General features: G+C 37.7%; 1 pseudogene; it reads left to right on the top strand.

The window, feature by feature from the left end:
* The first annotated feature begins 11,117 nt into the window (after nucleotides 1–11,117).
* On the top strand, nucleotides 11,118–12,099 carry LOC109245234 (olfactory receptor 1030-like; annotated as a pseudogene).
* Nucleotides 12,100–15,282: the final 3,183 nt, after the last annotated feature.

The following is a 15,282-nucleotide window of genomic DNA, read 5'->3' as shown; positions in this document are numbered from 1 at the left end:
TTGACTTCAAATGGGGACTGAAAGAAAGCAAATAGAAATGCATGTCTTTGTCACGCATCTGTTACCCCCATCATGTCATCTGATAGTTCTAGTCTCAAACTTGTAAGTTTCACGTGTCCTAAAGAAATAGCCTAGTAAGCCCGCAGTTGACAGTTTGAACATCTACATTAGTAGAGAGCTCCTTTTATAAAAGCAGTCATATTCTAAATGCTTTTCTTCAAGTCTCTTTGTGTTGAAAAGACTTAATCTTCTCTGCAAGATGTATTACTTTTGTTCACTTACAATTTCCTTAAACGTTGCTGTTTTGGGACATTGAAATCCATTGTTTGTCAATATAGTTTTGATGTGGAATATAAATCATCACTTGTTTTTTGCAGCTAGAGGGAATGACGCATATCCCTATAAAACTAGCTTTTGTCCTCTTGCCTCCCCAAACTCAAGATCTTTTCAAGCAGTTTGTTCCCTCATGCTGCAATTCATGTCCTTTCCCTTGGTGTCTTCTCTACTCAGGTGGTCCCCTATCACCAAACCTTAGTGAACATGTAAGACTCAGCCTAGGATCTCCTCTGCTTTGGGTATCATTATCAAAAATCAGGGCCAAAACTTGGTTCATGAGGCATAAAGTCAATCATGTTTTTGATATAAAAAAAGATACATGTATAATATGCAAACCATATATATATATGTATAAAATATACACAATATACACATACCTATATATCAGTGATATCAAATGTTTATTGGGTGAAAGATTAGACAAAGCAATAGGATTAAAAGTCCCCCTGGTATCCAGGAGGAGACAATAATGAAAAAAAAATAGTTAACATATCCATGCCTTATAATAATTTTATGGTAACTCTACCTCCTTTTAACTTTCACATAAAATAAGAAAAATTATGTAACATAAATTCTGATTAGGGTTTTCAATACATGTGAATGATCCTAGTGGAATAATAATCATAGCAATCATACAAATGAGGCAAGACTTAAGTTACCCTCAAGTGTATCTCCCCTTTCTGCATTTATGGAGGGTACTTTTATGTACCATAAATACCATCTTGTAAAAACCAGTAGCTTCCTTCAATAACACACACAGGTATGACAGCATGTTATACTGCCTTTTACTAATAGCTACGCATCCAAGAATGGGCAGAAATCATTTTCTAAGGCACTTTGTAAATGCCTTTCCAATAATCTTGCCCATTGCATTATCCCACTCTGCACATGTGGACTGTGGTCATATTGACCATGGTATTAAAATCCAAGACAAGTCACTTAAATCAATGTAATCATAAATATTTTGTACATTTCTAAGTTTGTAATGTCAGAGAAGTTATTATAAAAGTCAAATACTCTTTCATGCTGGGATGGTGTTTTTAATAAATATCAATTAACATATAAATCAAGCATCAATAATTAATATCTCTTTGTTTCTGTGGGTTAATGATGCAGTGTAACCTTGAACATGTCTGATTATTTAACTGACACTATACGATGATAACTTTTCTTTAAAGAAATAGATCACAACACCCTACATAGTTATAACAGAGAAAACTCAGAAAGAAGTATTTGTAGGGAGACAGAACTGGCTCTGGGGTACCTGAGGCTCTGTACTCTTGACATTCACCCTCACCCTGAAGTTCTGGTCATGTAGATTTCTCCTGGCACTACCCATTCATCTAAAGAGTCTACAAGGTTGATGTTTATTTTAAGAAGGGTGATGCCTCCTGATATGTGGTCATAATTCAGTCTGAAGTGGGAAAAGATTTAGGAAGGCATCTTCATGAAATGCATTTTGATTAACTTTCATGTGGATTATAAACCTGGGAGTGGCTGTTTTCCTATGAAGGGGTGTAGAACATTGTACAATAGGATGCTTGTAATTATAACCAGTAGCATTTCCAACTTGGAAGGAACCAGAAAGTATTTAATGCCACTCCCTAATTTTCTTCATTAAGAGACAGTATACTGGGTTAGATTTTGAAAGTCATCAAAATGAACAGATCCTAGGAGCCTGCAGACCACCTGGCAGGAAAGCCACATCCCCCAATTCCTAGCCATGGGGCACGACCAAGTTCCTCATCTTTCTGTGTCTAATTTCCTCATGTGTAAAATTAGGTTCAAGGAGCAACTCCCTCATATGAGGGATTTAAATTAGTGCAAAGCTTTTAAAATATGTCTCACATGGAGAAAACACTTAAGAAGTTGTAGCTACTGTTGTATGAGGTGAAAAATCCAGGTCTGGTCTAACATAAGACTCAACTTCAAGTGTGACTTTCAGGGACAAGAGTTTATCTAATCTCTAGCTAGATCCTCAGTGGCACCTGGAACAGTGCTTTCCCAAATGGAACCAATCAATCATTATATATGGAATGGATGTTCTCTCCGGTCTAGTAACTATTACTTTGTTGTACACGTATAAATATTTGTACTCTTAGAAAATCGTTAACTCGATAACAACAGTTTTGCTAACTCATCAGCATATGTTTCAGCCCATAACTTGATTTTTTGTTGACTAAAATACTTATCTCTACCTTCCAAAATATATTTTGACAACGCCAAATCCTACCTGTGAAAGAAGAGTGATTTCCCAAGGACAGCACAGATAGGAGGTTATAAACTGTTATAGGTTTATAAACTGTTTGGGTTCTTCTAGCCTGAAGAGTTTATAACAGAATTGTCATACAGGCACCAAATCCCTATGGTTTAATTATCTCCAGTAGCAAATCATTCAGATAATGTGCAGTCACTAACTTATGCTTTTGCAAATCCTAACCAAGCTCATTGAGGACCTGATTTTGGCCCATGCCCCAATATCAACAGGGAATCAAATCTCTTGAGAATCATAAAGCAAGGGGATTCCTCATTTATTTTAAATTATGCTTGAATGTCTTACTATTTCTTGACTGGGGGAATAATAGGTTCTCTTGTCTACAACCTGTCAGGTAGAATGGTGCCTGGTGCACACAGAAAGTTTTGGAGTCTGGAATGTCATTGGAAGATCAATCAACTTAGGTTGATCTTGGACTCATTATTTACTCATTCCGAGCCTTGTGCTTTATCATGTTACTTGGATTAATACTCCATAGCTATTATGTACTGTGGGAATGTTATGGATATACACATGATATAGACGTGCTGGGGTTCTCCCTTTGTCACCCTCTCCCACCCTGACCCACTGCCTTTTCTTCTCTACCTTCCTTTGTCCCTCTGGAGTTGAACGCTGATGGATCACATCCGTAGAGATCCTTTGGTGTCCAGTGTCAGCTGAGTTTGGCCACTGGGAGGAACCAGTGGAGGGAAAAGAGAGAGAAAGAGAAAAGTAACTCAATTTATTTCTCCTTCTCTCCCCGATTCACAACAAAGGTGCTCGAGTGGCTGCATCCTTCCAAGCTAAACTCCTGCTGAGCTGTGTATTGGGAAAGAAACTGGTGGGGATTTGCTTCCTGCTTCTAGATCCCCTCAGGTCTGGTGGTTGTAGTCATTGCCTGGTCGCTTTAGAACAAGGAGTGGACACGCCTTTCTGAAGTTAGCCTCCAGATGATTCAACTTCTTTGATCAATTTCCATAACTTTGCCTGTATTCTGTGTCTTTTCTTTAAATTCCCTTCAGGCAAACAATCTGAGTGAAATGTTGTTTTATGCGATGTCCCTAACCCAGGTCAGAGCCGCACACAGTAGTTATTCAATAATGTGGCAGTGGAAGTAATAGCAGTAATAATGATTATTCATTTTGTTAAAGATTTGGGCTATAGCTAGGTTTAGAAGATTCTGGCCTGGCGCTTAAACGGGCTCTCTTTGTGTATCATGACTCAACTGAGGACTATGCACATGAGTCAGATATTATCATTACTAACATTATTGCAGATCGACTTGGATTTGAAAATGTGGCTTAGACTTGCTTTTCTGTTCCTTTCCTCTGAATTGAAGTCCCCCAGGCACATAGGCATAGCCCTGGTGCTCTCCTTCCCTTTCCAGAGCCGTGGCCAGTCAGCACGTCTGACTGAGATGAGACATATTCATGAACCACATAGAGAATTGGATGTCTCATATTGTTGGCCAGGCAACAGCAAGAATCTTTTTCCATAATCCCACTAATCTGTACTCACCCTACTTGATAAGTATGTGGGGGATGTAGTGAATGGAATCCAAAATGTTCTTTAAAACCTTGTCCCCCAGAGTCACTTAGAAACTTCTGCCTCATCCCTTGTTACCATAATTGGCACACCCTTTCATCTCTTCATGCAATTCAGAAGCCTCTGTTATCAATGATTACATGTTCTCATCCCCATTCCCTCTGAATATTATTATATCCTTGACTTTGAAATACCCTGAGTCAAACTTTCCTAAATTGAGAAGAAGGGGAAGGAGGAGAAAAAGAAGGGAAAAACAATCGGAATCGTAGGCATTCAAAGAAACTTCACAGAGGTTTGCAAAGTTGCTTTAAAACTATTTGGAGACGCTTTTTCTTAAAATAATATGTAATATTAAAATTAATTTCTTTAATAAAAAAATTTCAAATTTGGACAAATGCTATGAATGGGAAGTGCACGACAGAAAAAAGCAAGTCATGGCTCTGACCACTTTTTGATCCCATTAAACACTATCAATCTAGTACTGGACCCAATCCTTTTGCCTGGAAACTATAAAGGTTTTTGGTGCTCCTCATAGTTCAGTCTTCTCCATAAGAAACCTGTGTGTGTGTGTGTGTGTGTGTGTGTGTGTGTGTGTGTGTGTGTGTATTTATAATTTTCAAGAATGTCTGAAGCATAATTACCCATAAACATTCATTATTAGCCTTAACAAGTCCGTATGGGCTGAAATGTTCTCAGAGAAATATCTAAGCAAATAATATTTTACCTGAATCCTAGCTCTGTGTTCATAGGAAAAAAATATTCAATTTTTCTGAGTGTCAGGACTTTCAGCTTAAGAAATAAATTATATCTACATCACAGAAATATTGTAAATGTCAAATGTTCTTTGCCTGTTTGTGGTAATGAAGATGGATATTTATTTTAAAATGCTTAGCACACTAGTGACTTGTATTCCTCATAAATACTCAAGAGATGAGAGTATCTTCCACACTATCTGAGTCTCAAATGTGTTGTAGGTGCAGATAACGTAAAGTAAATGTGAAAATGTAGCTTTAATAATTCCCTGTAATTGTCTACCTCTTCCTCTGGAGACAATTACATTGAGCAGGGATGGGGGAAAACAAGATACAGTGTGTTTTTCATGGTGAATCTGCTATAAAACCAGTTCATTATATCTGCCCAGATGAATTTAAGAAAATGCAGAGATAATTTCAACGATCAAAGCATGTATACAGAGTGTATAATGTGGAAGTTGACGGTCAAAACATATTCAAGGTCTCAACAATAGGTCAGTTGATTGGTAAGCAATTCAAATTTCCACAATAAATACAATGTATCACCTTAAGGGAGGAAAAACAATATCTTAACTAAACATGAAAACATAATTTCTTTCTACTAGCATATTTCATGAAGGATTTGATGGTAGCATGGATTTAATACTGTGTTATAAAGTATAAGGGATAATTATAATATATTCAAGCTTTGACCCATCTCAACAGATCAATTAGGCAGAAAAGCACTTTCAGAATGACAAGGAGTATATATAGGGTTTGTTGTTGCTTATTTTTTTTCACCTAGCAAGATTTTTGACCCACCTGATGAGTAAAGTTCTTTTATTTACTCTTCACATGTTCATGGCAACTGGTAAATAAATATTTTGCGTGTTTCTCTCTTATATTTTCAGAAGAAAATTTAATGACAAAATATCTATCTTTAGTTGTCATGTTACCTGAATCCTTGTGTCAGGATATAATTCCATAGCATGTAGACTTGTGAAGTATGATTTTCTTTTAAAAAGCAACTTTGGACTTAGAGCCATCAAAATGTTAATAACTCTTTGGTTGCTCTTTCTCTTTAGGGAAAGGCCAAGTCCTTCATATTTTAATGATTTCCCCCATTTTATGACTTATGAGGCCTCTTATCACTGGTGAAAAGAGGCTTTGATCTGCATCCGTTATGTTTGTGCTTCTCTTTGGCCTTCTTTGGCTTCCGATCTACATGGTTGCTCTGCTGTCCTCTACCAGGACAAGTGCATCTTGTAGTCCTTAATTTCTCTTGGCTGGACACAGCCTGCTAATCTTCCCCACTGACCCAGCTGTACCTTGGCTCTTCAGGGGACTACAGCCCCTCCTGTAACTTAAATCTGCCCCTTAGACTCTTGTAGACATGACCTGGGAACGCTCCTGTGTAGTACTCAGCCTCGCTGATGCAACACATCTCAGGTTCCCACCTTTGTGTGATATTTTCACATTCCCCTACAAGGAGATGAAGGAAATTTGGAAATTTGGGGATAGTCCATACCCCCATGGAAACCAAAGAAACTGTTGGAACATTAAGTCAAGTCCAAGGAGCACTATTTATGTTAGGTGGGCCCACAGTCTACTTTGCCTTGGCTGCCTGACAAGTTGATTCAAGGTCAAAGCCCACAGCAAGGAGAGCCAGTCTCAGAGTTATTTCCTAAGGCCTTAAATCATCTTTTTCTTTTTTTTTTATTCACTCATTAGTATGCCTATGCCAAAGTACCAGGCTTTGGGCTCTTTACTTTCTCTCTGTCATAATCTACATTTTTATGTCAAGCACTAATGGTAAATGGACTTCAGATGAGGAAAATTTGGCTCAATCATATAAAAGATAAAATACTATTATTTTTTTCTTATTTATAATGGTATTATTATGAACCTGGCTCAGAAGTACTAGGAATTTACTCTGATTTCAAATTATAATGTAAATAAAATTCAAAGAAGAAATATTGTATGAGCAGGAATCATAAACTAAACCTACCGTTGTATAAGCAGTCCATGCCAACAAGTCTACTTGAACTAGTTTCATTCAAACTAACCTTTCAATTAGATCTGAGAGTCTAAAAACTCACTCCCTGCAACTTGCCATTTAATTCACAGGAAGAAATGATCTTAGGTTGATCCTAGTGAAAATGAGACAAGCTGCTGTTTACATGGAACACCACTAAGTCACAACGCTCCTCCTAGCATCACTGTTTAGGTATTCATTCAGTACCTCTCCATTAAACATCAACTGTGCACCCAAAATATTGTATGGATCTGTTCCGGAGATGTCAACTGAAATTGACATTCATTCTGTCCTCAGAGCACTGACAATCTTGTAAAAGAAATAGAAAGGTTACAAAAGTAGTAAGTACAACAAGAGAGGGAAAACCACCAGTGGCATTCACAAGGGGAAACAACTATTCCAGCTGAGGATACGATGAGCAGAGTCACGACAAAGACCTTTTCGTTACAAAGAATGCAATACCTTATTACCTACCCTAGGAGAAATCTCAGTATCAAAATTGGTACCATGTGTTCTTGCATTTAATGAAAGATACCGCCTTCATTTAATGATTAACCCATAAATGAGGATCTGATCCACTGAGAAGTGACTTTTGTAAAGACCTCCAGAGGGAATCCTAATGATGTCCCCTAGGTGATTTCCTGATGAATGCTTCAGAGAGGAGTCATCCAGAGTTAGTCATCCAAGTATGAATCCTCCTACCTTGGGGACCTTCCAGGAGGCTAGGAAATCACTATCCCTCCACAGGCAAGTCTGTAAATCAAGAACTCCTAATATTGTTTGATATCTTAGTATCTCCTCTTTTGAACATAAAATGGAACTAGCAGGGATTATAAAAATTGACACATTAAGACAAAACCATAGGCAGGCAGACTCCGACTCTTTCTGACAAAGACAGCAGGTGACTGGTAATGTGTTAAGAGGTCAGGCCTTGCAACCATCTCGAAATTGGTTACAGATCCATTTCATAATACAGCTAAGATTTAGAATAGACTTACACACCGAGCTTCAGCCAGTTCTTGGAATTCAAAAAGTCCGTACCTCACCCTTCCCTCTTAACCTTTCCTCCTCCAAGACTAGAGACTTAGACATTCGCACAAGAAAATGTACTTTCACTCCATACAAGTGTAATGATTTCCTATACTTTTTATTAAGAGAAAAATTTTAAAGGATTTAGGTAAATGAGTGTAAGGTTAAGGGTGAGAAAGAAAAACATAAATGTGAACACCTCCCCTTATTCATTTGAAGGAGCTTCTCATAGATTTACTCAATTCAAGTTTGCACTGAAATATGATGGCATTGTTGCGACCAGAATGATCAAAACAGATTTAAATTGTTTTGTTCAAGGGGAATATACTTTTCTTTACTGTGTTATATATATAACACATGTTATTAAGTGAACTCTATGCCCAACATGGGGCTGGAACTCATGACCCCGAGATCAAGAGTCACATGCTCTACCAACTGAGTCATACAGGAATTCCTTCTTTACTGTGTTTCTGTCCTTTTCCAACACTGCAATGGATTTTATTGACTTTTGAGCTAAAGGATCCCATTTAACCAAAGTTATCAGAAAAGATTCATTAGGGATTGAAAGGTTTTTTTGTTTGTTTGTCCCCCGTCCCCATATTGTTCATAGACCTTTAATTCCTACCTAAGCTGAGCATAATTGTGGTTCTTTTTGGCAAATCTGTTATTTGAACTGTAATGATTTTATACATTTAGTTATTCTCTTCTTTTGGATTACTCTCATTCCTCTCATTTTCTCACTAATCTTTCTATTGGAATGAGAGCACTGAATGACAGAGGAAGAAGGGTCTCTTAACAACGTGGAATGCACCCATCTGGTGGAGGCCCATGGCATTGTGGGCTATGCTATGTGACGTGTGACTGAAAAAGTCTTAGATGCCATTCAACAAAATCTGTGCTGGCATTTTTTGAACACTGAACACTTTAGTGAGAATATGAACACATGAGTTCTCTTCTACTTCTTCACTTCAGCTTATAATTTGGATTATAACTATACCAAATTACTTCCACAGTAAGTGTTTCTCCACGTGTATCCAAGAAAGAAAACCCTGGACCTTATGCAGTAAATAACAGAATGGTGTGATCATTAATAATAAGGCTTACCTCTTTTTCCTTCTATTTATGAATGCAAGAAAACTTGAGTTAGGATCATGGAGCCTCTTGGTAAGATAATCTCTTTTCAAGGTTCTAAAAAACCAACAGAATACTACTAGAGCTAAAGTCAGAGGAAGGGGTGTTTCCTTCTTCAAACTAATGGGGAAAATTTTTGTGTGCATGATGATGGCAAGTTCTATACTTAGGGAAACTTTGTGGTGATACATCAGGATCTTCTCTAAGGAGAAAGTATAAACTAGCAGAGGGTAAAAACATGTGATAAAACCTCTTTTATTTAGTTTAAACAGATCATAACAACTGTCTCACTCAGTGCTTTAACCCTAGCTGTACATTAAAATCATGTGGAAAGTTTATTAAAAAGTATGCCAATGTGTATACCTCACCTGAGCTGAGCTGTGATCCCAGTATCAATGCTCTCAAATATTCCCCATCTGAATATGACATGAAGCCAGAGTTGATAATCACTGATTGAAGTGTTATATTTGTGAATATATCATTGTTATAAGCAATAGAGTTATTCTTTAAAATGTATAAACTTTTAACATCCTCCTGGCTTTAAAAATTAAAGGCAATTTATGTTTTCTGTCCTGAGTCAACTTCCAACTCTTTCTAACAGTCCAAACTGCAAATTTTAATCATCAGTTTAAAAGGTTTTGGGTCAGATGCCATTATCACTAGTTTGTGTTATAAAAACAAATCAGATATGGTAGCTAGAATTTTTGTAGCAACTCAGTCTACACTGGTACATCACAGAGGTGAGACATCTACACATCATGAAAAATCAGCGGATGTGAGTTGGCAAACTTACCTCATTGATTCATCCGTTTGTTCAACTAATGATTATTGTATCAAACGATGTAGGTATTGGCCCAGGTTCTAGGGATGTGGCAAAAAATAAAGTTCTTGCCCTCCTGTGGCTAACATTTTAATAGAGGACAGATTAAAAACTATGTAATAATTATTTATGTAAATAAATAATCATTTCAGAAGTGATAAATGAGGAAAAATAGATCATGGTCCATGATTAAAGAGCTATTTGGAGCGGAACTTAACTTGAGAGATCTAAATGAGGTGATGCCATGAGTGACTCAAAGGCCTGGTAGAAGAAATTTCAAGGCAGAGGGATGAGCATATGCAAAGGTCCTGAGATACGATTGTGCTCAAGATGTTTAAAAAAAAAAAAACAACACTAGAAGGACAATGTGGCAAAAGAAAAAGGACTAGAGAGAGAATTTTATCTTAGACCTAACTGACAGCAGAGAAAATGCTGACAAGCTGTTTTAAGATTCCATGCATAGTCTTTGGAAGGTATAGCAGATAAGACTTCCTGATAGTTTAGATATAAGGTATGAAATCAAAGGCATGAGATAAAATGAAATATGAACATGACATATATAATATAAAATAATCATGGATATTGGGATATTATGAGATAAAAAGAGACCATGAGATCAAAAGGGATATTAGGTGAGGAAACAACCCAGACTCTGAGTGGCTGGTTTGAAAGGAGTTGAGATGGAAAAGACACCAAGAAACCTACGTTGCTGTAAGAGAATAAGGAAGAAATGAGGAAGAAACTGAACATCGATACATACACAACAGGCTCTCAAGAGTATATTCTACTCCAATTACAGAAGTTTGGCCCTTGTTGACAACAATATAACCAGTCTACAGAGCATCACCCCGTCTCCTGATTTCCTGATGAAGCTTTATGGCTTCATCAAATGGCAGTAGCCATGTTGGAGCACCAGTGGTTGTGATACCACAGCCTAATCAGGGACACCAATGAGCTAAGTCGAATTCTGCATTTGCTAGCTGTGAGGTGAGAGTGGCAAAGCAGTCAGCATGGCAGGTGCATGGACTTCAAATATATTGTCCATTTCACCACCAACCACCTCAAGGCACCTGCTGCAACTCTTCTATCACTGGGGCAACTAACAACCTATTTACACCTCTCTTTCCAAACCTGACTTTGTTTTAGTGCCCATTTACTTTGTTTAGTCTTGAAATGAATGCAGTTTATTTCTGGATTTATATCTGAAAAATTATTCTCTTATCAGAGAATATGATGATGGACAAACTTCCCCAACAAAATGGCACTGAGGCAACTGAGTTCATCCTGCTAGGACTCACAAGCCAACCAGGGCTGCAGCCCATCCTTTTTGTGGTGTTTCTCCTGATTTGCCTCAGCTCTCTGACAGAGAACGTCGGATTCATTGCATTAATCAGGTTCACTCCACGCCTGCAAAACACCATGTGCTTTTTCCTCACCATTTACATGCGTGGATATTTTGTATTCTACTAACGTCTCACCTCAGATGCTTGGTAATTTTCTATCAGAGAAGAAAACCATTTCCTGCATGGGGTGTCTGGCCCAATGTTTTGTTTTTGTGATTCTGCTCCTTATGGAGTATCACATGCTGGGCACCATGGCCTCTGAGAGGTACGTGGCCCTCTGCCATCCCCTACACTACAACAGCAGAATGTCCAGGCCCCTTTGCATTTGCCTTGTCACTGCCCCCTACCTCTGGGTACTATGGTGGGCACAATGCAGGTACTATTAACCTCTCGCTTATCCTTTTATGGACACAACATCATCAACCATTTCTATGTGCTGCCCCACCCCTCCTGATGCTGACAGGATCAGACACTTACAGAAAGCAGACGGCTCTGTTTGTGTGTGGAGATTAACCTCACCGTTCCATCCTTATATCCTACTCATCATCCTTATCTCCGACATTTTCATTTTCACCACCATCATGAAGATCCTTTCCAGCAAAGGCCAGTGCAAAGCCTTCTCCACCCGTGGCTCTCACCTGATCACTGCCGCCATGTTTTTTGGGTCCCTATTCTGCATGTATCTGAGACCAGCCCCTGAGCAGTCTGTTGAACAAGGGAAAATTGTGGCAGCAGTTTGTATCTTTGTGAGTCTCATGCTGAATCTATTTATCTACAGCCTGAGGAACAAAGATGTGAAGCAGGCTTTGAGAACAGGGTTTCGGAGGAACTTTGGCACAATGGAGAAACGGTCTATTTTGACAGTCTCCCAATGAAAAAAACAAAAACGTGCCAAAAACAATGAAAAAGCAACCCCTGTTGGTTGTACCTGAGTGCAATTCTCTGGAGTAACACTAACATTGATTATATATGCACAGCTTCTGACCAGGTGAGAATCCTAATGGCAGCCGTGAAAAGGACAGTTGTTTGGAGATGATGACAGGTGGGAATCACAACAGCGGAAGTCAGCAGCTTATAATTAAGCAGGGTCCCCTGTTTAGTCTCACTCAAGAACTCCCTTCCCCTTGATCAGTCTGCAGAGAAGTCCTTCCTTTCAGCTCATAGGTCCACAATATTGACCATCACTGAGCTATTCTTATTAGCAAAGTGCAGGGCTTTGCAGTATGTTTCCTGAATATGCAAATAATTTACATTCACTTGATATACTACATAACTTCCTTTAATGAAAGCTGATTATCTTCTCTAAAAAGGCTGAAAACTCTAATTCTGCATATTTGTTTCAATACGTTCGTTTTTGGTACATTCTTATGTCTACTTATCCAGAGTAGAAAACCATCTGTGCTTTATTATTTTCACAAAGAATCTGATAGTTGACGTCTTAATTAACCAACACATTTGTTTCAATAGTTTTCCTTAATCAAAGCAGATACCTATAGGAATGGGCGAAACCCATCCTGGAGATAGAAATTTCATGGCCTCCATTAGAGGCTTTTATGATTCTGTTCCTACCTTATTGACAATTACTTGCTCTGTGATTCTGCATATTACCTTTCTTCCGTTCTTGTCTACCCATAAACTATTTTTAAAATAGCAGCTATTCTAAGCGTGGAAATTCGGGTTTAGTATTTTGCAACTAACTTGTAGCACAGCCATATTCCTGATTGCTTGATACTTTTTGAACTTGGGCTTTACTTAAGTGAATTAATATAGCTTACCATTGATATGACACATTTAGTACATCTTTTCCTTTTAACATTTCAGCAGTTTTTATTTTTCTCTCTTTAGGAAAATCTTTCTCCACGTAAGTTTCAGCTTCTGATCGGTTATTACATGAAGATAAGTTTCTACAGTTTTAATCTTACTTCTTTCTGTCTTTCCTTTTGGACTGAGTGACATGTATCGTCGCCACCACCAAATGGGTGCTCAAGTTTTCCTTTCTCCTCAAAAGCGTTGTGAGTGTCATTTCATTGTGTGTATGTGTGAATACAGTAGATATAAAATCATCACAGAGAACATTGGTGCATCAGTTTATTAGAACCGAAATTTGTTTTACTTCATCTCCATGACACGGTACTTCTCGCTGTTGTGATGATGATGTTACAGCACAAGAAGAATTCTTCATTTGGTGGAACTTTCTTTGGGTTGATAGACTTTTGAAACATTACTATGAAAATTCTCTCAAAATATCTTTTTAGGCCTTCAGCGCATTCTTACAATTGGAATAGCTGAATAAAAGTGGACAAACATCTTTAATACTCCTGAAAACCTAACGTTAAATTGATTTCCAGAAACACTGTGAATTGTTATTTTTCCTGACACTAACAATATATGGAAGTGCTAGTCCTTTAGAACTCTCTTAACTGACATTCAAGAGTATCCTTTTTTAAGTGTTTTTGTTTTGTTTTGTTTTGTTTTGTTTTGTTTTGTTTTTGAGACAGAGAGCACAAGCAGGGGAGAGGCGAAGAGAGAGAGGGAGACAGAGAATCTGAAGCAGGCTGCAGGCTCCAAGCTCTCAGCACAGAGCCCAACAGGGCTTGAACCCAAGAACTGTGAGATCATGACCTGAGCCAAATTTGGATGCTTAATTGACTGAGCCACCCAGGCGCGCCCCCACAAATGAGTATCTTAGTTCATGTTTTCATTACCAAACTTGCTACTCATCCATTTTTAGCATGTTTAGATTTATCAAAGTTCCATTCACAGCTTGTAGCATTTATTTATGTGTTGGGGTTAGTGATTCAACTGATTTCTAGGAACTTATCACACCTTAACACTTTTACCACTTTATTCTCTTTGTGGCAAAATCTTTGCCCAATTATTGAGTGCTACCTATTTATTTTTTAACTTTATTTATTTATTTATTTTGAGAGAGAGGGAGAGATAATGTGAGTGGGAGAGGGGCAGAGAGAGGGAGAGAGAGGGAGGCTGCACTGCCAGCACAAAGGCAAACCTGGCCCTCGAACTCAAAAAGCTGTGAAATCGTGACCTGAGCCGAAACCAGGAGTCATATGCTTAGCAAACTGAGCCACCGAGGCACCTGGAGTGCTGCTTATTTTAAATTTTTTATAGTCAAACAGATTAACTTTCTGTCGCGAACTTTTCCTACTACTATTAAGCTCAGAAACATTTTTCTGATTGTTGAAATTTTCAGGATTTATTATAATTCTAATCAACACAGAATTTGTTTCCAGTGATCGAATGACTCACAGCTGAGGGCTCGGTGTGGGCATGTCGGTTCTTTGGGGGGGAATAATTGTTGGCAAAAGGGAAATTTAGCTAGGGATAAAATTCTGTGTTTACATATCTGCAAAAAAATATGTGGCATTATGGACACTGGCAATGTTACAAAACTCAAATGTTTATATAAAAGTGTTAAGTAATGCACAATGGTTATAGATAAAACCGCATTCTTGCTCATCATTTATAGGCCACCAGCATCTCTCTGCCTTTCTGGAAAAAAAAAAGTCTTAATTCACTCATCTCCTTTCATCCTAAGCAGAACTGTCTATGCCATAATTCCATACATCTCCCAGTCAGGCGTGAGGACTCAGCCATAACACTCCTATTCATACCAAGACATGTTTATTCATTCTTCAAATAATTTACTGCAGATATGTCTTGTATGCATAGCCATATTTGAATTTTATGTATATATTTTCCTGTACTTCATGAATGAAACCATCTTATGCATAAATGCCAGGTTAAAAATCTTGGATAACTAGAAGCATCTGATTTGCATTTCCTACAAAAACTTTTATAAGGAAAAATAATGAAGATGGAATTTTTACTAGCAATTGGAACATATTTTATATTTATATTAATTGTAAGAACTTATTGTTAGATGTATTTACATCTATATGTATTTTAAATGATGTGAACAAATAAGAAATAAACAGAAGTATTTCATCTAATTATACAATGAAGATAACATCATACATTTGTGAGATAATAAAGGATTGCTTAAAAATATTATGATGAAATGGGTTAACATCTATATG

The sequence above is a fragment of the Panthera pardus genome, unplaced genomic scaffold (assembly GCF_024362965.1).
Source record: "Panthera pardus isolate Hobbes unplaced genomic scaffold, ASM2436296v1 HiC_scaffold_12, whole genome shotgun sequence".
Classification (NCBI taxonomy): Eukaryota; Metazoa; Chordata; class Mammalia; order Carnivora; family Felidae; genus Panthera; species Panthera pardus.
This window is presented reverse-complemented; position numbering and strand designations above follow the sequence as displayed.